General features: G+C 39.8%; 1 protein-coding gene across 6 annotated transcripts in view; it reads left to right on the top strand.

Annotated features, from left to right (window-relative positions):
• Positions 1–18,823: 18,823 nt before the first annotated feature.
• Positions 18,824–22,795, top strand: part of TFG (trafficking from ER to golgi regulator) — a 36,226-nt gene continuing 32,254 nt past the window's right edge. For 4 of the 6 annotated variants that reach the window (XM_017521082.2, XM_017521080.2, XM_017521085.2 and 1 more), the window contains exon 1: positions 18,876–19,261. The gene's annotated coding sequence lies outside the window, so the exon portion shown is untranslated. Of the gene's footprint in view, positions 19,262–22,795 lie in introns of all 6 variants that reach the window. The other 2 variants (XM_017521081.2, XM_017521083.2) reach the window with 1 other exon arrangement.

The raw sequence follows: 22,795 nt of genomic DNA, 5'->3' as shown, positions 1-22,795 counted from the left end.
TTTTGCCCTGGAATCTACTGTCCTGGTTCTCTGCTCAGTCCCCTTTTTGAACCAGCGAATGGGCGACTTCACGTGGCTCCAATCACCAGCCAAAAGGGCCCCCGGACCAGTGTATTTTGTATGGAGAACCGCGGCTCCGGGGCGCCAACAAAGCAGCTGCACGGGGCAAAGCAGCGGCGCCGGCCGGCACAGCCGCGCTGGCCGAAGCCGCCGTGCTGGCGACCGTGGAGCACCTCCGCCCGGGAATTTCCTAGTCTGTGGGGAATAAAAACGCGGCGTCCACTCACCCTCTGCGCTTTCACTGGGAGCTGCGATCCTGAGCTGTTCCTAAACAGCCATCTTGGATCTGACCGCCTAATTGTTTTTCAAATGTTTTTATTTTTTGTAGAGATAGGGTCTCACTATGTTGTTTAGCTGGTCTTGAACTCCTGGGCTCAAGTGGTTATCCTGCCTCAGCTTCCCAAAGTGTTGGGATTACAGGCCTGAGCCACTGTGCCTGCCCAGTTTTCCCATTTTATTACAAGTGTTAAACTTTTGGCTATTTAAATACTAGCTATCAAAACTAATGTTTGTTTTTATTTTATCTTAGTTTTTTTCCCTGCATGTCTATCACTGCCTTCTTAGTTTTATGTACTGTGTTATATAAATTATGTTTTTTAGTATAACTTCCTCTACTTGCAATATTTTCATTCTATTTTAAATTCTGCTAATTATAATCTTTGTTTGTTGACTATTGCTACAACTTATAAAACAGATTTCGATTTCTAGAGTAAAACAGTAGATACTGATTCCTCGCTTTTTGAGGTAATAATATTAACACAGTTTAACTGCTTCTTGTAATTTTGTTTGTACATTTTGAAATTTGATATGTTGTCGTTAAGTTTTACTGTCTACATTATTTTCTTTTAAGAAATATTTATAATACTTAGATTATGTTTGATAATTATATTAACTGTATTTTCTTATACTTAACTCTATGTTTAGGTGATTTTAATGTTTTGCCAGTCCTTTTATGTTGGAATGTCCTTTTATTTTGACTTCCTTTCTTTAAGGATCTCTCATTAATGATAGTAATTTTTGAGTAAATATTCAGTGGATGGTTGGTAAACATTAATGAGGACTTTTCTATCCGTTAATTTTTCTTTCGATACCATGACACACAAACTACACATTAGCTGGGCATTTAATTCTTGGCAATGACCTTTTTTCACTGACATTCTATAGATGTATGGAAATTTTATGTTGTGAAAATAAAGTCTGAGAAGGGACCAAAATTATATTTTTCCCCATTCTTGTGTCATCCCTTTTTAAAAATTATTTTGAAATAATTTCAGACCTGTTGCAAATAGTATGGAGAATTCCTGTGTACCCTTTATCCAACTTTTCCAAAGATCACATCTTATGTAGCTTTAATACATTATTAAAATGACATTGATATAATCTACATAGATTATTTGTTAATGGGCTTCATTTCTTTGTGGTGATGACTTTCATTCTACCTTTATTAACTATCAACTAAATGAATACATATAGCTCATTATCAAATAAATGTATTGTTTTGTAAATGTATTTGTTCCCTCTTCTTTTTACGCTCTAAAACTAACTTTTTATGCATACACTTATCTCCTCAATTAGAATATCAGTTCTCTGAGTGCAAGGAACTTGCTTGTGAATATCTTTCACAGTAGATAACATCTTTGTTCAATGTCAGGATGAGCTATAGTTCTCTATTTCACGAAGAAACTGCAATTTTGATGACTATCCCATTAAGTTGCTAAGAATGGTAACTGCCATGTGAAGCTGGTGTCATGTTGGCTGTTAAAATGTCATTGAGGAGGAAAGTCTTTGATACAAAATGGAAATTGTTAGGAAGGGTATTTGGTCAGACTCTGTAGTGCAGTGTGGGGAGTTGCTTGGCTTTCTGAATTACTACCACCATATTTGATGCCTCTAAGAACCCATCCTCTATCCCAGGGAGCCCTCTCCAGTGTGTTTTCGGACTAATTCCCTCAGATAATGGATGGGTGACTGCCACTAAATTTAAATGGATATAATGTAGTTCTTTACTATTGTCAGTATGAAATGGAAACTCCTAGAAGTTCAATAAATAAGGTAAGCCTAGTCTGACATTGCCAACTGATCCATGGGCTTGTTTCCCAGAGTGAACAGGAATTTAGGGAGGAATCTGAATGAAGGCATAGTCAAGGATAGTCTCTTCTCCATGCATAGGAGGGGTACATTATAAAAGAGAGGTTCATTACAAAATGTTAATGGTAAAATGGTCAAAATTGTAAATGGTAAAATGATAAGATTACAACATGGTAAAATTGAGTGTGGCAAGCACATGGAGCTAAAAGTCAGGAAATTTAGGCTGTTACCCAGCTTTATCATTGATTCCTATGATTATAGGAAAATCACATAACCTCTGCAGGTGAGTTATGCAAAATATAAAATGGGGTGGGGGGCAATATGGATGTTAAAATTAACACAGTGTTTTGTAAAATGGGTCTGAATATTACCTACATCAGAACTTACATTGTGTGTCAAAATGCTGATTCCTGGGCCTCACCCCTTACCTACTCAGTCAGAATCTACAGGCATAGAAGCTGGGACTCTTCATTTTAAACAAGGACCTCAGGTGATGTCTATGTACTGAAGTGTAGGAATAACTAGATTTGTTCACACATAAAACTTCCAGATTTAGAATGCTGTAATTCTAACAAACATTTACTAAATGCTACAGATATTACTTAGAAGTCACAATTTGATCTTTGTGTTAGTGGTAATCAGTTTGACCCACGCATTTTTTCTTTTCAAATACCATCTTTGGGATTTTAGGAAGCACTGAAATACTGGGAGTCCACTCAAACCGGTCCAACAGGATGGTGTTTTTATGACTTATCCATGGTCTAGGGTCTTTTCCTAATTATAGTTCCACCAGAAATCTGATACAATCTTAGTTTTGCCTTAGAATTTAAATTCTGGAAAAATCATGTGAAACAGTGTACTCCACAAAAAAAGATGCGTTTCTAGAAACTGAATTTGTCATGTGCCCCAAATAAATTTCTCTCCCTTGAACAATCCGGATGACCAATGAGCACTCCTGTCCTTCTGAAACCTGTGTCTCCAGGCAGGTTTGGCCTGAGAACAAGTCTGTCTGTTACCAGCAGTTATTGATTTTATTAGTCAAACTATCAGGGTCTTTCTGTAGTACCAGGAGTCTCCTATAACAGTACTCACAGGAGTGATTCTAAAAATGAACTCTTACAGGGGTTGGGGCCCTATAAATGCCAGGGTGGGAGATACCCATGGATATTCATTTTTTAAAATAATTTCATTTTGAAATGATTTAATACAAAATTTGGAAAAATAGTATAGCTCCCACATATTCTTTGTCCCACTTTCCCAAATGATAACATATAACCATAGAATACCGTCAAAATCAAGAAAGTGACATTGGCACAATATTATCAACCTAACGACAGATGCTATTTAATCTGTCATTTCCACAAAGGATATTAATAAGAATTAACAAAGGCATCTTACAAGCTATGATACACTTTGCAGTCACTTTCTATTACAATTACAAGCAACAGGATAGGCAGCACCATATATTAGATAGAGGAGGGGTTTTCGAGCCAAAGATGTAAGAATTCAATGCCAGACTCCACTGAGTACTGGTTGGGTAATCTTGGACAAATTACTTAGTTTATACGAACTTTAGTTTCTTTATCTGAAATGTGGGGATGATAAGGCTTGTTGTATTGGGTTGATGTGAGGTTTACGTGAGAATGATCAAATGATGAGGATTAAGTGAAAAGCAAGGGTCTGATACTAATATGACTTCAATAAATCACAGTTTTTACTGAAAACATATAGAAAATATTATTCAGTGTTTTGTGGCTCAATTGATCATACACATCTGGTTTTCGTATGTAAAGTATGGAAAACCAGTGACTAGAAGGGCTTTACATTTTTTTTGTCCTTAAGTGCACAAATTTCTAGTTACGTTACTAAAACTCCAAGAAATATGGAATCACAGAATATTAGAACTGGAAATTGAAGATGATCAAACTTAGGAAATGAGCAAATTTACACGGCCAGCTAGTGGCAACCCGGGACCTGAACTCAGGTCTTCTGCATCTGCTATTGTACTATTACATGTAGGGATTTGTATATGGGAAAGACTTTACTTTAACCCTCTTAGATTAAAAAGTACGTGGGAGCTGCAGACTGGAAAATTCAAGTTGAGGAAGTGCCGTGTAGATGAGAAGGTTGGGTGGCAGAGTGAAATAAAATCTCTTCGTTGATACTGTATCTCAGCACTTACCCAACATTAAACTTTTGTTCTATCTGCAGGGATTGCAAATTTTTATTCTGTATACTGTTAGAACAAAAATCTTCCAGAGTGAAGCTTCCAAAGTGTTGACGTCATTATCGTCTGCTGGGAGAATGAAGTCATTGCCTTCAATGACCAGGCCAAGGCTGCGTTTAAAGATGTATGATTTTATCAGGACATTACCAACCCTACATGAACACTTTAGGTTACTGGAACCCTCTGTAAGTACTGAGGAAATCACACTCTCTGAAAGTGACCAAGCAAAGGAAAGCACCTAGGCAGTGAAACTTACCTGTTGTGGTCTTTTTAATCAATTCGTTTGAATTTTATCTGTTTCTCTCCTTTACTTCCCAGTCCTCCCAGAAAGTCTTCCACAATATATTTTGCTCAGGACTAAGAATTAGATAAAACCTGTTGTTTATTATTATTAGGGATAATGGACTTGGTAGTTTTTGTATTTTTCAATAGATTCGTACTTGAATGAGGTGAAGAATTTCGCATAGCATTCAAGATTACCATTGTTTCTTATATCATTAAATCTTTGTGACACTCTTTAACAAAAATGTAGAACCTATAACAAATTCTTTTACAAGTTACTATAAAGGACATGGAGAGAAAAATTTACCTTCCAGAACAAAATGACTCCTGGTCAAAATGACTCCCCTGTGTGTGGGGATTTGCTTATATGTATTAAACTTTTGACCTTTGAATATTTTCAAGTTGTGTGTGCTTGTACTTTTATTTCTAATGAAGAATTTGGCACCAATTAAACTTTTGAAAAGGGATTTTTTTCTGTTTTTTAAAAAAAGTATGTTCTGTGACCAGGAGAATTGGCTCTGTAAGAAATGAGCAGTGAGACAGGTTAATTTGTTACTAAATGGGTATTTCCTTCCAGTTCTTGATATATCTGCCCTTTTATCAATGAAGTGACACTGAGACCCCAAAAATGAGAAGTTAGTCACAATCATCCCTTATGGCTTTTAAAAGATTTAACTGCTCGTGGAAGGTCAAACACTTGAATTACAAATGGCTTCCTCATAAAAAATGGCCTCTGTTTAGGTGGGGAGCATTCCCACTGGACTTATGATACAGAGTCTTTAAATTGCTGTTTTCTGTTTTGTCATAGATCAGACAGCTGCTGTCAGTGTACTGAATTAAGAGATTAACAAATGTCATGTCGGCTTGGCACTCTCTAAAGAATGTATGTTTTTTAGAGAAATAGTTGCAAATGCCTGTTGGGTTCCTGGGCAAGCCAACAAGAGCCTGTATTTATAGGAGAATAGAAAAAAGTAAAGGGAAGAAAATAAAGAATGAAAGCAGTTCCCAACGCCAGTATTCTTAGTGGTGTCGTAGGGCTGTACCTAAATAGTAGCTGGGCCAGGGAAAATGATAAGATGTGGTTGACTCAAAATGTGTATTCAGATGAAAATAAACCTTAAGTAAGGGCCACTTTAAATGTTAAAAAAAAAAAAAAAAAAAAGAAAAGAAAAATCACCAAAGAGACATATTTAGCCTGAGGGTAGGTAGATGTGTTTCCTTTGTAATTACAGTTGTTTTCTTTACCCTTTTTTCAGCATTTTTGGGGCATAGCAACTAAAATTCCATAAAATGTTGCTGAAATATCTGCACCATAAATGTGCAAACTCCACATGCAATTGTGGAGACTAATTCAGGTGGACATGGATATTCTTATATCTACCCTGAAATGAATCCTGCCGCTAGGAAATAATTCCTTTGATTTAAATCATTGTCTCATACACCGGTTAGCAATTTTCAGTTTAATGACAGAAATCTAAGTCAAGTTAAAGGTGAAAGGTAATTTAATGGATTGATTAATGTCAAGTCCAAGGACTGAGTTGGGAGGGTTACTATATATTTTAGTTTGCCTGGGCAAGTCCCAATTTGTGCCTGTTTTTCTGAGTTAAGCATGACCAGCAGCCCCTTTTACTTTCAAGTGCCCTGGTTTGAGTCAAGAAATACATGCTAATGCTGCGTTCAGGTCTAGTTAGAACAAGTGATATGGGAGGGGGCAGGGAAGTGCTGGGTAGAGAAGGGCAGGGTCTCTGGCAAGGGATCCACCCTCAGGCCTGTTCCCAGGGACCTAAGTGAGAACAGGCACTCCTGTTTTCATGCCCAAATGTTGCATTTCCCAAGGCCACTCCGGTCCACCACGCCCCGCACCCTGTGCCCATATAAATCCGAGACCTTATTGGACACACACATAAGCAGCTGAACATCGAGAGGAACAGGGAAACAGAGTGGTAGAGAGTGGTGGGGCAGCGTGGAAGAGAAAAAGGGAAGTGTCTGAACGTTAAGCAAGGACAGCCAGACTCCAGGGGAAGATTACCTTCCTACTCCATTCCCCTCTTCCAGCTCCCCATCCACCTCACTGAGAGCCACCTCCACCACTCAGTAAAACCTTGCACTCATCCTTCAAGCCCAGGTGTGATCCAATTTTGCTGGTACATTGGGCAAGAACTCAGGATACAGAAAGCTGTCATACTGGCTCTCTGCCCTGGCGATAAGGCAGAGGGGCTTATTGATCTGATCAACACAAGTTGTCTGCAGAGGGCAAAGCTGAAAGAACACACTGTAACACACAACCACTTGAGCTTTGGGAGTGGCAGACACCCACCCATAGATGGTGCTGTGGGGTTGGGGCCCAAAAGCCTTCCCCAGGACCACTGCACCTGCCTGTGTGCTTGTTCCCCCTAGGGGGCAGGAAGCCCAGGGAGCCACACCCCTATCACAAGTGCTGTGATAGGGATAAGGGAACTCTCTCCTTTCACAGGGAGTGCTAAGAATATGTCAGAATTCTTTTTCTCTGTTTCCTGGCTCTGTGTGCTTCTGTATTTGATGTCATTCTAAAATTGGGTTTAGGTGGCTGGAAATTGGCTATTGGCATCCCTAATCTTAGAGCCTAATGATCTAACAGGAAGAGACCTTTTTCCTCTTAGTATTTCCATGAGTAAAAGCTCATGGAATTACTCCAATTCCAGTTATCATTCCAGCAGGAAAACAGAAAGCACATTAAGTATTTAAAATAAAATTTTAAAGCAGATAATTGGTTTCGTGGTGTTTAACAAACTCACAGACAAATGAGAGAATGCAACAGGAAACGTAGAGATTAGCAAAATGAGAAAGTAGATACCTCTCTTAGGTCAGAGTGATAAAGTAAGAAGAAATTCCATAGACAGGGCCTGTGGCTATGTCCATTGATGGATGAATGGATAAAAAAATTATCACACACACACACACACACACACAGGATGGAGGACTATTCAGCTTTAAAAAAGAAGGAGGTACTGCTATTTGCAGTAACATGGATTAACCTGAAGGGTATTATGCTAAGTGAAATAACTCAGACACAGAAAAATATACTGCATGATCCCACGTATATGTAGAACCTAAAAAGAAGTCAAACTCATAGTAACAGACAGTAGAATGGACTGGGAGTGGGAAGTCAGGGGACGGAGAGATGTTGGTCACGGTACGAACATTCAGTTACGTGATAAATACATTCTGGAGACATAATGTACAGCATGATGACCATAGTTAATAACAGTGGATGATGCACTTGAAATTCGCTGAGTAGAAAGAGCAGTATTCACGAAGCATATCTTTTACAAAACCAAACTTCATAATTTCCTAACTTTTCAGTATTGCCTATTTTCCATAATCCGTGCTCTTTGTCTGAACACATAAGAATTTTACATAACTAATGATAGTACATGATTTGATTTTCACTTATTACCTAGTTATGCAGTCTTCTTAATGATTGTATAATTTGCTAATTTGTTTCCCCATTATTGTATATTTAGATCATTTTAATATTTAACATTGTAGTGACACTGTGATGAACAAATTAGTACATGTATTTTTTCCTTTCTTTTTCATTATTCCTTAAGATAAATTCTCTTGACTCAGATAAATGTGCCAAATTCTCTTCACCAGATAAATTTAGGATTCTAATGTATACTGACATATTGTTTAGAAAACATTGCAAGAATGTATAATGTCATCAACATTTGGAGGACCATAAACTTTTTTTAATATAGTTGTTTATTTTGGCATTTTTGTTATTTGTATTTTTTTGCCCATTTTCAATAGAGCTATTGTATTTCTTTCTCACAAATGTATATTTCTTATTTATTATAGATCTTAGCCTTTTAACTATTACATTTGGTGAAAATATTTCTTCCAATTTATTGTTTTCTTCTCTTTTTAGAATAATGAAATGATTACTCTGGATTTGATTGGAAATGTCCAAAAGATTAATAGAGCATTTAGCAATTTCTGAGTTTATGTGTCCTTACCCAGGCAGAATAATTTTTCATGTTAGATTAAGAAACATGTTAAGAACTATGCAGAAACTTGTAAAATGTAGAACAGTGGCATAAATGTGCCAAGTGAGATCAAATGACTTATATATGACACATGACATTTCTAACCCTTCGTTACATCTGAAATTGGGTGGGGCTCCATGACAAAGTTATTTTTTCCTTTCAAATGTTTTCTGTCTCTTTGTGTCCACTTGCCTTTTCTTAAAAAGAAAACACAAAATCTTGGAGAAGTTTGATTAGCGATTATTAATTAGAAAAAATTTTTAAAACCACAAAAAGGTTCAAAGTAATGTGCGTCATCTACATTACTTCATTTACATATGTTACCTATTATAATGTGTACTTGAAAAAAGAGATAAAAGTTGCTAAAACACTTATTAAGAAGTCAGGAGTAAGGCAAAATAAGAATAGGACCAAAAAGTATGACGGCAGGGATGAGAGTAATACCCAAGAATCATAATCTTGTAATTTTGCTAGGTATCAGCCACAAATTAGACTGTAAGCTTCCTAACACTCAACATAAATATAGAAATATTATACAAGTCTAGCTCTTAACAAGCAAACACACCACAATTTCTTGGCAAAAAATACCATTATTATTATTTATTTATTATTGCATTTTAGGTTTTGGGGTACATGCGAAGAACATGCAAGATTGTTGCATAGGTACACACATGGCAGTGTGATTTGCTGCCTTCCTCCCCTTCACCTATATCTGGCATTTCTCCCCATGCTATCTCTCCCCAACTCCCCACCCCCCGCTGTCCCTCCCCTATTTCCCCCCAACAGACCCCAGTGTGTGATGCTCCTCCTCTGTGTCCATTGTTCAACACCCGCCTATGAGTGAGAACATGCAGTATTTGATTTTCTGTTCTTGTGTCAGTTTGCTGAGAATGATGGTTTCCAGGTTCATCTATGTCCCTACAAAGGACATGAACTCATCGTTTTTGATGGCTGCATAATATTCTATGGTGTATATGTGTCACATTTTCCCTGTCCAGTCTATCACCGATGGGCATTTGGGTTGGTTACAGGTCTTTGCTATCGTAAACTGTGCTGCAATGAACATTCGTGTGCATGTGTCCTTATAGTAGAATGATTTATAATCCTTTGGATATATACCCAATAATGGGATTGTTGAGTCAAATGGAATTTCTATTTCTAGGTCCTTGAGGAATCACCACACTGTCTTCCACAATGGTTAAACTAATTTACACTCCCACCAACAGTGTAAAAGTGTTCCTATTTCTCCACATCCTCTTTAGCATCTGTTGTCTCCAGATTTTTTAATGATCACCATTCTAACTGGCGTGAGATGGTATCAATGTAGTTTTGATTTGCATTTCTCTAATGACCAGTGATGATGAGCATTTTAGCCAGAGCAATCAGGCAAGAAAAAGAAATAAAGGGTATTCAAATAGGAAAGGAGGAAGTCAAATTGTCTGTATTTGCAGATGACATGATTGTATATCTAGAAGACCCCATCGTCTCAACCCGAAATATCCTGAAACTGATAAGCAAGTTCAGCAAAGTCTCAGGATACAAAATCAATCATTCCTATACACACAAGCATTCCTATACACCAGTAACAGACTTAAAGACAGCCAAATCAAGAACGAACTGCCATTCACAATTGCTAACAAGAGAATAAAATACCTAGGAATACAACTAACAAGGAATGTAAAGGACCTCTTCAAGAAGAACTACAAACCACTGCTCAAGGAAATAAGAGAGGACACAAACAGATGAAGAAACATTTCATGTTCATGGTTAGGAAGAATCAATATCGTGAAAATGGCCATACTGCCCAAAGTAATTTACAGATTCAACGCTATCCCCATCTAGCTACCAGTGACCTTCTTCACAGAACTGGAAAAAACCATCTTAAACTTCATATGGAACCAAAAGAGAGCCCGCATAGCCAAGTCAATTCTAAGCAAAAAGAATAAAGCGGGAGGCATCACACTACCGGACTTCAAACTATACTACAAGGCTACAGTAATCAAAACAGCATGGTACTGGCACCAAAACAGAGATATAGACCAATGGAACAGAACAGAGGCCTCGGAGGCAACACAACATATCTACAACCATCCTATCTTTGACAAACCTGACAAAAACAAGCAATGGGGAAAGGATTCCTTGTTTAATAAATCGTGTTGGGAAAACTGGCTAGCCATGTGCAGAAAGCAGAAACTGGACCCCTTCCTGACACCTTACACTAAAATTAACTCCAGATGGATTAAAGACTTAAACATAAGACCTAACACCATAAAAACCCTAGAAGAAAATCTAGGCAAAACCAGGACATAGGTGTAGGCGTAGGCAAGGACATAGGTGTAGGCAAGGACTTCATGACCAAAACACCAAAAGCATTGGCAACAAAAGCCAAAATAGACAAATGGGACCAAATCAAACTCCACAGCTTCCGCACAGCAAAAGAAACAGTCATTAGAGTGAATCGGCAACCAACAGAATGGGAAAAAATGTTTGCAGTCTACCCATCTGACAAAGGGCTGATATCCAGAATCTACAAAGAACTAAAATAGATTTACAAGAAAAAAAAACAAACAAGCCCATTGAAAAGTGGGTGAAGGACATGAACAGACACTTTACAAAAGATGACATACATGAAGCCAACAAAAATACTATTATTTTAATAGTACATGAAATTGGCCTTAAGTTTCTTTGAAAATGTCCATATGAATATATGACCAAATCAGAGGGAAAACTATGTTGAATGAGCAGAGATCAAGATGAGATTGTTATATCACATTTGTAAATTCAGTATATTCTCATACATGCCTCCAAGTCTGCCAAGCGCATACACTGAAAGGTATGTATAATTAGTATTACTCTGAAGTTAAACAATACTATGTACACATAAATACACACACTTAATGCACCACAGGAAACTTTAGTATCGAAAGTGGATCAGTGACGAGTGGTTTTTTATTTTGTTTTTATTGTCTAATATTTATGTTCCTTAATTTTGCCTGGTGAAATTAGTTTTCATTTTGCTTGTTTGCTTTTTTCATTTTTAAATTAACTTTATTGATGTATGATTTACATACAATAAAATACACTCATTTTAAGTGAATAATTAGATGAGTTTTAACAAATTCATACCCCTGTGAAACCACTGTGCCAGACAAGATTAAACACGTTTCCATGACTGCATAACATTCCTTCATGTTTCTACCCAGTTAAACCTGTCCCCCATTCCCAGCCCCAGGCAACCACGGATCTGCTTTCTATCACCAGATACACACAGTTCTGTCTCCTCCAGAATATCACATGAATCATATAGTATGTCCCCGTCTGAGTCTGGCTTCTCTCACTCAGGATATTTTTGAGATTCTTCTATATTGCTGTGTGTATCAGTGGTTAGTTTCTTTTTATTGCCAAGTAGTATTTAATTGTTTGGATATACCACAATTTGTTTATGCATTCACCATTTCATGGGCATTTTGTTGTTTCCAGGTTTTGACTATTATGAATTAAAGTGCTATGAGCATTGTTATACACATCTTTGTGTGGATACAGTTTTTTCTCTCTCTTGAAATATCTGGCCATGTGCAATGGCTCACACTTGTAATCCCAGCAATTTGGGAGGGGAGGATTGCTTGAGCTCAGGAGTTTGAGACTAGCAACAAGGTGAAAACTCATCTCTGAATCTAGAAAAAATTTGAAAATAAGAAATGTGCAATGAAATTGCTGAGTCATAGAGTAAGTGTATATTTGCTTTATAAGAAACCACCAAACAGTCTTCTAAAATGTTTATATCACTTTATGCTTCCAACAGCAATATATGAAAGTTTGGAGTGAATTTTTGAAGTCCAATTTGTGAATTATTTCAGAAACTGGAAATAGGTTATCTTTTTTGTAAGCCACTGATCATATTTCTAAAAAATTTCCATATATGTTAACCCTTTAACAAAAAGAAGAAGAAAAAGCAACACAGAGTGGTATGACCTAATGCTGTTATCTTTTACAAAGTATTTCTCATAGAGCTATAGTTCAATTCTTATCTGCATTTTTCTTGCAACCTTGCAAGTTGGTGCTTTTGTACACGTGGAAGTGTGACCTTTATAATTTGCTGAACTTTAATATAAGCTGCTATGAAGCCATGATATGACAACTGAGACTTTATGGACCTTTGTGATAAAGGAAAGAAAATATTTCTGGCCCAGTACTCCATAGACAATAGCAGGGCAAAGAAGCATTCTGGACTGGGAGTTGTAATCTCAGCTATAAGTTATGTTACTTGTGGCAAGACATTTATCCCTCTAGGCATCAGAACCTGAGGCCCTGTCTCTGTAAAGGAACTGGCAAGACCCTAAATTTCCTCCTGTCTCTAAAATTTTGTGACTCTAACTGCAGGCTGAGATTGTTCTTAAATTAACTTGAAATATTTTCCCATCTAAGTAACACGTGAGTATATCTTCCTTAAACAACGGTAACAAAGAACAACAAATTAGTGTTCCAGTTAGAGCTAAAGTCCCCTTTGATTGCTACGACCAAACCCAAGCCCCTTTTGTCTTTTTTTTTTTCCCCAGAGTTAACCAGGGTAATGAGCTTTGTGTGTGAACGTTCAGATTCTAAGAAATATGTACATACATTATATACTCATAGCAACTCATAGTGTTCTGTACTTTCTTTTACATAAATGGCATAAGGAACTGTGTCAGTGGTCCCTAAGACCACCCCCAGGTTTGATGAATCACTAGGCTCACTCATAAGACTCAGCAAAGGCTCACATTCATAGCTATTATTTACTACAAAGGGATATAAAGCAAAACCAGCAAAGAAAAACGCTGCATGTCCTTATCAGAAGAGGAGACAAGGACACAGAGAAACCAGAGATGGGAGCACACAGGGGAAAGACCATGTGAAGACACAGCAAGAAGGCAGCCTTCTGCAAGCCAAGGAGAGGGCCCTCAGAAGAAACCAAACTTACCAACGTTTTGATTTCCCAACCAAAATTACCAACATTTTGACAGAGGAAACCAGAGCAAGCTCCCAGGGGTTCTCTTCCAGTGGAGTCACATGGGATGCACTTCATTTCTCCAGCAACGAACTGACAACGTGTGAAATATTGTCTACCAGGAAAGCTCATGAAAGATTCAGTAACCTGGGTTTTTATTGGGGCCTGGTCACATAGGCCCTCACTGCCTGGCTAAAAATTCTAGACTTGAAGAAAGCAGGTATTCTGCATAAATCACATTGTACAAACAGTTTAGACACAGTTCACCATTCTTATCAAATAATGGGATGAGAACACTCCTAAAATCCAATTTCCCAGAAACCAGCCAAGGGCCAACCTTGCAAGTCGGCCTTTCTAGGGACAGCCATCTCAGGCTGCTACGTTAACTATTTTCTGCACACTAATGTAACTTTCTAAAAGTTGTTTTTTGCACTCATCAAAATGTTTTTGAGCTCTAACTGTATGCATGTGTACATTTCTTTTAATTGCTCTATAGCCTCTCACTTGAAAACAAAACATTAAGGGGTGTGTTCTTATGTGCAAGTGTTTCTCTGGTACACTGTGAATGAAATGGTTGTGTCATAAGGCATTTTAGATGTTGATATGAACTATTTAACGTCCCCACAACAAAGCATGAATACCTATTCTGCCACATACTTTTTAAAAAAGTGTTATGAAACTATTTTTCTCAGAAGAATGTGTGAAAAATCATATCTCATTGTGGTTTTACTTTGCATTTTTTATTATAAGTGACTCTTTATTGAAATGGCTTTTTGAGAATGCTGTTTAATTATGCATTTATATGGAGGGACTAAAAGGAGGATGACTGGCATAAATGTTACATTAGAGACGTGAGTGTCTCCAAGTACCCAGAGTTTGATTTTGCCTGACATGCATCATTCCTAGATTCTGGCAACCAGGTTTCTTTTTCTTTCTTTCTTTTTTTTTTTTTGTTTTTGAGACAGAGTCTCACTCTGTCACCCAGGCGGGAGTGCAGTAGTGTGAGATCATAGCTCACTGAAGCCTTGACCTCCTTGGGCTCAAGGGATCCTCCTGCCTCAGCCTCCCAAGTAGCTGAGACTACAGGTACATGCCATCATGCCTAATTATTTTTATTTTTATTTTTAGTAGAGACAGGGTCTCACTGTATTGTCCAGGCTGGTCTCAAACTCTGGGTTCAAGTGATCATCCTGCCTTGGCCTCCCAAAGTGCTGGGATTATAGGGATGAGCCACCTCACTGGGCCTAGGTTTCTTTAATGAGCCTAACAAAGCTACTCTTGATCGAATGAAAAGTTATACCTTCTTGCACATCTTATGGCATTTGTATGAGTCTACTAGGGCTACCATAACAAAACACCACACACTGGGTGGCTTAAACATCAGAAATTAATTTTCTCATAGTTCTGGAGGCTGGAAATGAAAATGTTGGTAAGTTTGGTTTCTTCTGAGGGCCCTCTCCTTGCCTTGCAGAAGGCCGCCTTCTTGCTGTGTCTTCACATGGTCTCTCCTCTGTGTGCTCCCATCTCTGGTTTCTCTGTGTCCTAGTCTCCTCTTCTGATAAGGACATCAGACATATTGGATTAGGGGCTCACCCCAATGTTAACCACTCTTTAAAGAACCCATCTCCAAATACAGTCACATTTTGAGGTACTGGAGATGGGGGTTCAATACATGAATTTTGGCAGGAGGATGCAATTCAGCTCACAATTGCATTTCTCTTTCAACTTGAACTCTAACAGGTAATTTAGCTGAGAGGTAACTTAGCACTTTCTCCAGGGGATGGAAATAAGGAAAAGTGAATGATTTCAAATTACTCAGAGACAAAATCCTACATACCTAGGGAGCTAGGGACTTACCCATGACAGTTCCTCCTTTTTTTCTGGGAGCTTGCCCTGTACAATGGCAGGTAACTTAGTTTTCATTATTTTATTCAATAAATATGTATTGAATATTTAGATCAGCCTCTAGGGATACAAAATCTAGGAAGAACTACCTTTGAGAGTGGTTTCTCTAAAGAGAGGTTGAACTAAGAGCCCCAAGGTAAGGCAAAAACATTTTAGGGTCTTCATGGATGTGAAGCTGGTAGGACACGTTGAAATATTTTCCTTAGCTTGTACTAAGAATCACTCACTCAAAGGTACAAAGTAAGAAAATCGTCCCTTTCTCCTTCATTATCTCTGCATAAGGTGACAGCTTCCTATGTTCACACAAGCAAATCTTTATATTTAGCCAGTGGAGATGAGGCTGAGCTGACCAGCTGGACCCTGTTTGGTCCTCATGATTCCCCTTTTGTTTGGAGTTCTCTTATTTAGCTAACAGCTAACTGCTGCCCCAATAGAGCTGATTCTCAGCAAGGGACATAGCTTCTCCCTTCACATTCACATCCAAGGAGGAATGTACACCCTTTCCTTGGTTACTCTGAGGGTATATGAGATGACTCAAATTTTCAAAATGATTTATACTCAGTACTAACGAAGAACATGATAAAACATAGACTTTACCTAACTTGCTAACAGGGCTCATAATCTTTGTCTCATTTCTTGTCTAGTCCAAGAATCCCATTTTCATTCTTAGGATTTTTCCCCCTTTCCATGTGAAGAGTTTAGCTACACAGACTTTCAGGGAGAAAGAGCAGGTGGTAGGTAAGTTGGTTGGTTGACTCCTTCTGTTAAAACCACAGTGTAAGTCTTCACACTTCTTCAGATGAAACATGGAAAATAACCTCTGTACTACAGAATCTTATGTCTCCCCTTGCTATATAGCCTGGGTCAAAGGTATTTCTCTACACTGCTTCTCCTTCCTTCACATATTCTCAACTTTCATATACTACCATTAACCAGTATTTTCTTTCTCTTTTTTTTCTTAGCAGTTCCTTGGTAAAAATAAATAGTATTTTCTAGTTCAAGACTATTCTCAGTGTTCATTTAAAACCAAATTCATCTAGCTGTAGAAAAGAAGGCCGCCATGTATCTACAGACATAGTAGAAGAGACCATGTACTTGGTAAGTAGGTAACTGGTTCAATTCAGGTTATGGCTCTGTCACTAGTCATCACCTGTATTTATTTGGAGCCTAAGTACATAGATGTGCATCAGCTTTGACTTGAGAAATCACTACAACCCCACCTCTCAAGTTCCACAGTGGTAGCTGGGAACAAGTTTTAACATTAAACAAGGCTTTACTGATGGCTAGGGGATGAAATATAAGGGAATTACAACATAAAGAGCCTTAAGTTGCTTTCAGAGTCTGTGACCTCCAGCCTTTCCACAAGGCCAGCTTCTGAGTGCCTCTCTTCCTAGCTTAAGGATGACCATAGTGTAACAGGGACCAGCTTATTTCTCCTCAGGAGCAGGACTCTTGAGTGCCCCCTCACTGGAGATCCCCAACAGATATTCTTTTCACTTTATAACAGGTCAAGGTTCATCTCCTTATTTCCTGCCTCAGGATCTGACCTCTTTTTAGGGAGAATAACAGTAGTATAATTCACTTCCTTCAGGGAATATTTTACTTTTGCCATATGCTTGTGGTTTTACCCCATCCCAAGCCATCTTAATGACATGATAATACTATTATCTGACAGCAGTACATCGCCCCAAATCTGTATTATTCAGTTTTTAAAAAATAAGCAATGAATAACATTCTTTGGAGAGCAATGAGGAGCTGGGTTTTTTTTTTTTTTTTTCCCATTTCTTCTGTAGTATTCCACTCCCTTATCCCTGCAAATTGCTCAAAGGGCAATACAACTGTTGGAAGAGAAGTCTAAACTTACATTATTTCACTCTCAAACAGAAGTTTCAGAGACTTACACCTGAAGCAGATCACATTATTTATAGTACAAAAGAACATAAGTTCTCACTCTGAAACACCTGAATTTACTCCAGGTCCTTTCGGAGTATCTGGTGTTAAAGCAAAAAACATATGGCCTGAGAAGGACTCCATACTTTTATATTTGAATCCTTGTGGATGAACTGTCACCTAGCTTAATAGAAAAGATTGAAAAACGAACAGGTGTATTTGTCTATAACAATAACTGAGTCTTGGCCAATTCCAGCTGCCACACTTCAACCACTCATAGTTCAATCACTCATAGACTGCTAAGTGTTCAAAGTGTGTTCAAATAAGGCAAACGCCAACTTGTAACCAATCCAGCCGTTTCTATACTTCACTGCTGATTTCTGTACCTCATTTCCCTTTTTTTGTCTATAAACCTTCTACCATGTGGCTGTGCTGGAGTCTGTGAATCTGCTCTGATTCTGAGGCTGCCCAATTCGTGAATCGTTCATTGCTCAATTAACTCCTTTAAATTTAATTTGGCTGAAGTTTTTCTTTTATAACTGGTAAACAACTGGAGACCAGGTAGGGCCTAAATGCTTTACTTTTAGGCTTAGTCTTCACTTAGAAGTGACAAGGATTCTCTGCTTAGCCAAACTTGGGGGTCCTGAGCCTTCTCCTAAGCCCATCTGTACACCTCCTTGTAAAACTCAGTTTTAGCAAAGAACCTTGTTAAGTCAGTGTAGTAAGAACGCCTCACCCTTGATCAGGTTCCTCATCCTCCACCACCCGCCAGGTGATGTCTGATTATCCTGGCCTACCTTCATCTAGAATCCTGTTGTGTTGGTTTAGCCAGAATCTCCCTTGCTTCTCTTAGTAATTTTCCATCCACTGGCGGACCCCCACCCCTTGGCTATAAATTCCCACTTGCTCATACTATATTTCTATTTGAACAGGTAAGAGAGAAGGGAAGAGTACGTAGGGCACACTCAAATGCCTTATCTCTCAAAATTCACTTCAGGCATCTTTAGCCTTAATTTCCCAGCTTTTGTCCTTTAAACAGTCACAGATTTGTCTCATAAGCGCTGTCAGGCTTCCCTGTGCTCTGTTGGAAACTCCTTGCTCACGAACTGACTCACCCCCATTCCTAGAACAGGGCTTGGCAAAGCGTAGGCTCCCAACAACGAATGAATGGATTCGTAGAAGAAAAGGGTTCTCTTTTTTTTTTTTCAGTTGTTACTACAATGGTCAACAACTACAAAGACAAAACCCACGTAAAATTGGACAGATGCCTACCGGCAACCAGCTCTTAAAAAGTCTAGAAGAGCGCACTACGCCCCGCCCACTGGCGAGACGGAAATATATGGTTTTAAGAAAACCGGAAGTGCGTAGTCACGCCCGGCGCATGCGTGTATCGGTTCAGCTCACGCTTCCTATACCCAGTCACCCAGTGTGAAGGCGGGGACTCTCCGGCCGGACAAGGCAGCGGGTCCCAGCCCGCCCTGCGCGTCACGCCGTCGCGCATGCGTCCTTGGTAGTCCGCGCGCAGTGAGGCGGGGCGAAAGGACATTTTTTTTTCTTGCTCCCGCCTCTCTTCTTCCCCCACCTGCCACGTACAGAGCCGGAGTTCTTGCTAGGCTTGTTGGGTCAGTGTGATTGGCCGGTGCCCGCGCGAGCCTGGGAGCGAGGTGCGGCAGTCGCGGAGGGCAACCGAGCGGGCCGTGACTACCGCCTCCCCGCGACGCCCCAGCCCTGTGGCCTCGCGTCGGCCCAGTCATTGGAGACCGGCAGAGAGACGGCGGCCGCGGCCTCCGCAAGCCGGTACGACCGCTAGAAATTGGGGGTGCGGCCGCTGTCTCCGAGGAGGCCAGGAGACAGGGAGGCGCTAGGAGGCCCTCGCTCGAACCGCCCGGCGGCTGGGGTCGGAGGCGCGCTGGGGAGGGGCCGGAGGGAGGAGGGGGCCGGAGGGAGGAGGGGGCCGGAGGGAGGAGGGGGCCGGAGGGAGGAGGGGGCCGGAGGGAGGAGGGGGCCGGAGGGAGGAGGGGGCCGGAGGGAGGAGGGGGCCGGAGGGAGGACGGGCGGGCCCTCGCATGGGGGGAGGGGAAGGGAGGTCGCGGAGGGGGAGGGGAGAGAGGCAGCCCCTGGCCGCGCTGGCAGGGAGGCGCACCCCGAGGGCTCCGGTAGGCGGGTGCGCCAGCTAATGCCTTGGTGCAGGTCCGCCTGGCTCCAGGGTTTTGGATTGAGAGGAGGGGGGCTTTGGGAGGTCTGGGGCGGCAGGCGCCCAGTCCCCGGAGGAACTCGGAAGGGTGAGAAGGGTGTGGAGTGGTGCCTATGGGAGTAAGTTGATGGGGGTCGCTGAATCGGAGCATCGTTCCTTGGCTAAGTCGGCGCTTAATCAAGCGCCAACTGAAGGCCCAGCCTGGTTTTATAGTGATGATTCTACCTAACTTTAAGAGTTTGCCTTACTGGACACTATAGTAAGTATTTTAGATGCACTGTCTCATTTAATCATCGCAAGGGCACCTCCACATTCAGGTATTGTGATTTCCGTTTCGAATGTGATGAAAGTGAGCCTTCGAGAACTTAAGACCACATAGCTAGTGGTGGCGATCTTTACCGTCTTGGTACACTGCCTCTGAGGCAGGGTTTGAGGCCTCTTACATTCTTCGGAATAATTGCAGGTTGACTTGGCTTACTGTTTGTTGAAGGAAACTGATCCCCTCAGGAGGTTCCTAAGCCACAGCTTCTGAAATTAAGCAGGGTCTTAGCCTTAGACTTAGTAGAGCCAGAACTAGGTTAGTGGCCACTGAACCTAGATCCTGGTTCAGGAGGCAGACTTTTTATATGACCTTGGGCATGTCAGATTATTCTCAGTGCTGTGCAAAGTGTTCCTGTTCGAGGGTTGTGTTATACTAGTTAAGAGGCCGAGTCGTTTCTGGAGTTAATAGCGGGAGGGGCAAGGACAAGATTGGAGAAGAGCTTGTTGTAGGGCTCTTACTGGCAGTTTAGGAACTAATTGTTAATAGCTGTTTCTACTTTGGAAGAGAAAACGAGTACCAGAATTTATATGAAGAAACGTTGGGATGGGTTTTCCCCCTGAAGGGAAACTTTTGTTGCATACTTTTGTGTTTACTCTGGGGAGGTGACTGCACAAGCTAGCGACAGCTTTAGAAAAGAAGCATTGGTTCCTGGCCACAAGGTGTTTACAATCAATGGGAAACACCTTTTGTTTTTTACCTTTCTACACAAATAGCTTGAACCAAAGTTATCACATTGAAATACCTGGCATTCTCCTTTCTCTGAGGGCGTACTTAGTCCATTTCTAACTCTAGAAATGCATTCCCTACTCTTAGGCACGTGGCTATGCTAGCAATTTTCAAAGCCCAGTTTTATCCATATCTCTTTATATTTACCATCCTTCTTTAATGATACCAGGGGCAGTCACCTCCAGACCTCTGAAATGCTATGGCCCTGCTTCATAACCTTTTTAGGATAATTTTCTTTTCAATAAAGCATCAACATTTGCATATGCAAATATGTACGTTTTTTCAAAGTAAAACTAGGGAGTATCTAAATGTTTATTGCAATGAGGTTACCGGTGCTTAAAACTTTATTTTTTAATTCTACTTTGAAATTGCCTTCAAAGCAAGTCTTAAAAAAAAAAAAATACAACTTAAAAAAACATACAATCAATGGGAAACACAGAAAGTAAATTTGCAGGCAAACATGACAGAAAGTATACATGACTCAAATGTTAAATCCATTGAAATTGGGCACCAGCCTCCCTACCGTAGTCAGAAGGACATATCATCAGTTATATTCGAAGCTGGAATTTTTTTCTTAATTAGAAGTGTGTCTGATGGAAGTCACTTCGAGCTGCATAAAGAAGGTACAGTGTGAAGGTCTGACGCAAAACTGATCTATATTACAGCTTTCTTCTCCTCCGTTTATCAGAACTTCATTATTCCTCATCATCTGTGCAGGGAACAAAAATTCTTTAAATACTGTAAGCACTTTTCTAGGCGCTGCTGGGAAAAGATCGTACCAGCTCACTGAAGCTAAGCACAGGTTCCTTTTACATTATTGCTGGTTTACACATCTTGTAGAAAGGAGAAGGTAACAAATACGTTGATTTATTGAAAGGTCTTTGTTACTCTTAGGCTGCCAGAGCAAACAAGATGGAATATTTACCATCTTGGTTTAGTAATTATACTTTAGAGCTTGGCACATAGTAGGTATTCACTAAGTATTTCCTGAACTCAGAAGGTGTTGCAGAAGGCAAAGAGTTGGTTGTATGAAGATTTCTGTTAATCACTGTTTTCATGAGAAGTCCATTGTGAGAACTGGCAGATAAAAAGCTAATTGTATTCTTATTTTGCATTAAGATAAGCATGGCATCCCTAGAGTGGAATGCAGTCCACTCTATTCTGCATTGACTTTAGAGTGTTATATTTGGTTTTAATGATCCATTTCAGTAAAGATTTATTAATATCTGTTCAGAGCATGGTGGTGGGGGGGTCTAAAGATAATTCATTTAAGGACTAGTTAGATGAAATGACCTAGGGTATTTATATGAATAGTAGGGCATTAATGTATAATATTTATGAAATTGGATTCATGAAAACTTTTTTCAAGTACTTGAAGGGTTGATATGTTGGAGGAGCAGGTGAGTGCTTTCACATACCCCAAAAGAATAAAGAATAATTGCAGAGAAGTGTCGTGTTAATGAAACAACAGTCTTAGGAGGAGGAAACAGAAAGCTGCTATTAGCAAGGTGGGAAGTTGAAACTAGAATGTTGTAGAACACTAAAAAGTCTCAAGAGATCATTTTCTTGGGGCAGGAGGAGGAAGGAGTTGATGCTTAGAAAATGTTCAGCGATTGTAGATAACATTCAGGAACATCTTGGCCTTGAGAAGAAATATTAACCCATTATTTGATCATAAGTATATCCTCCGTTATTATCTAGCAACCATTTAACTTGCTAGAGACCTTCAGCATTATTTTGAATTTAAAATTCCACAGTCATGGCCTGATTTGGTGGCTAAGCCTGTAATCCCAGCACTTTGGGAGGCCGAGGTGGGTGGATCACTTGAGGTCAAGAGTTGGAGAGCAGCCTGACCAACATGGTGAAATCCTATCTCTACTAAAAAATACGAAAATTAGCCAGGCATGGTGGCGCATCCCTGTAGTCCCAGCCACTCAGGAGGCTGAGGCATGGGAATCATTTGAACCCGGGAGTCAGCGGTTGCAGCTAGCCGATATTGCACCACTGCACTCCAATCTGGGTGACAGTGAGACTGCATCTCAAAAAAAAAAAAAAAAAAAAAAAAAAATCAACAAAAAAAAAAAAAAAA

This window comes from Cebus imitator, unplaced genomic scaffold (genome assembly GCF_001604975.1).
Source record: "Cebus imitator isolate Cc_AM_T3 unplaced genomic scaffold, Cebus_imitator-1.0 Scaffold950, whole genome shotgun sequence".
In the NCBI taxonomy this organism is placed as follows: domain Eukaryota; kingdom Metazoa; phylum Chordata; class Mammalia; order Primates; family Cebidae; genus Cebus; species Cebus imitator.
This window is presented reverse-complemented; position numbering and strand designations above follow the sequence as displayed.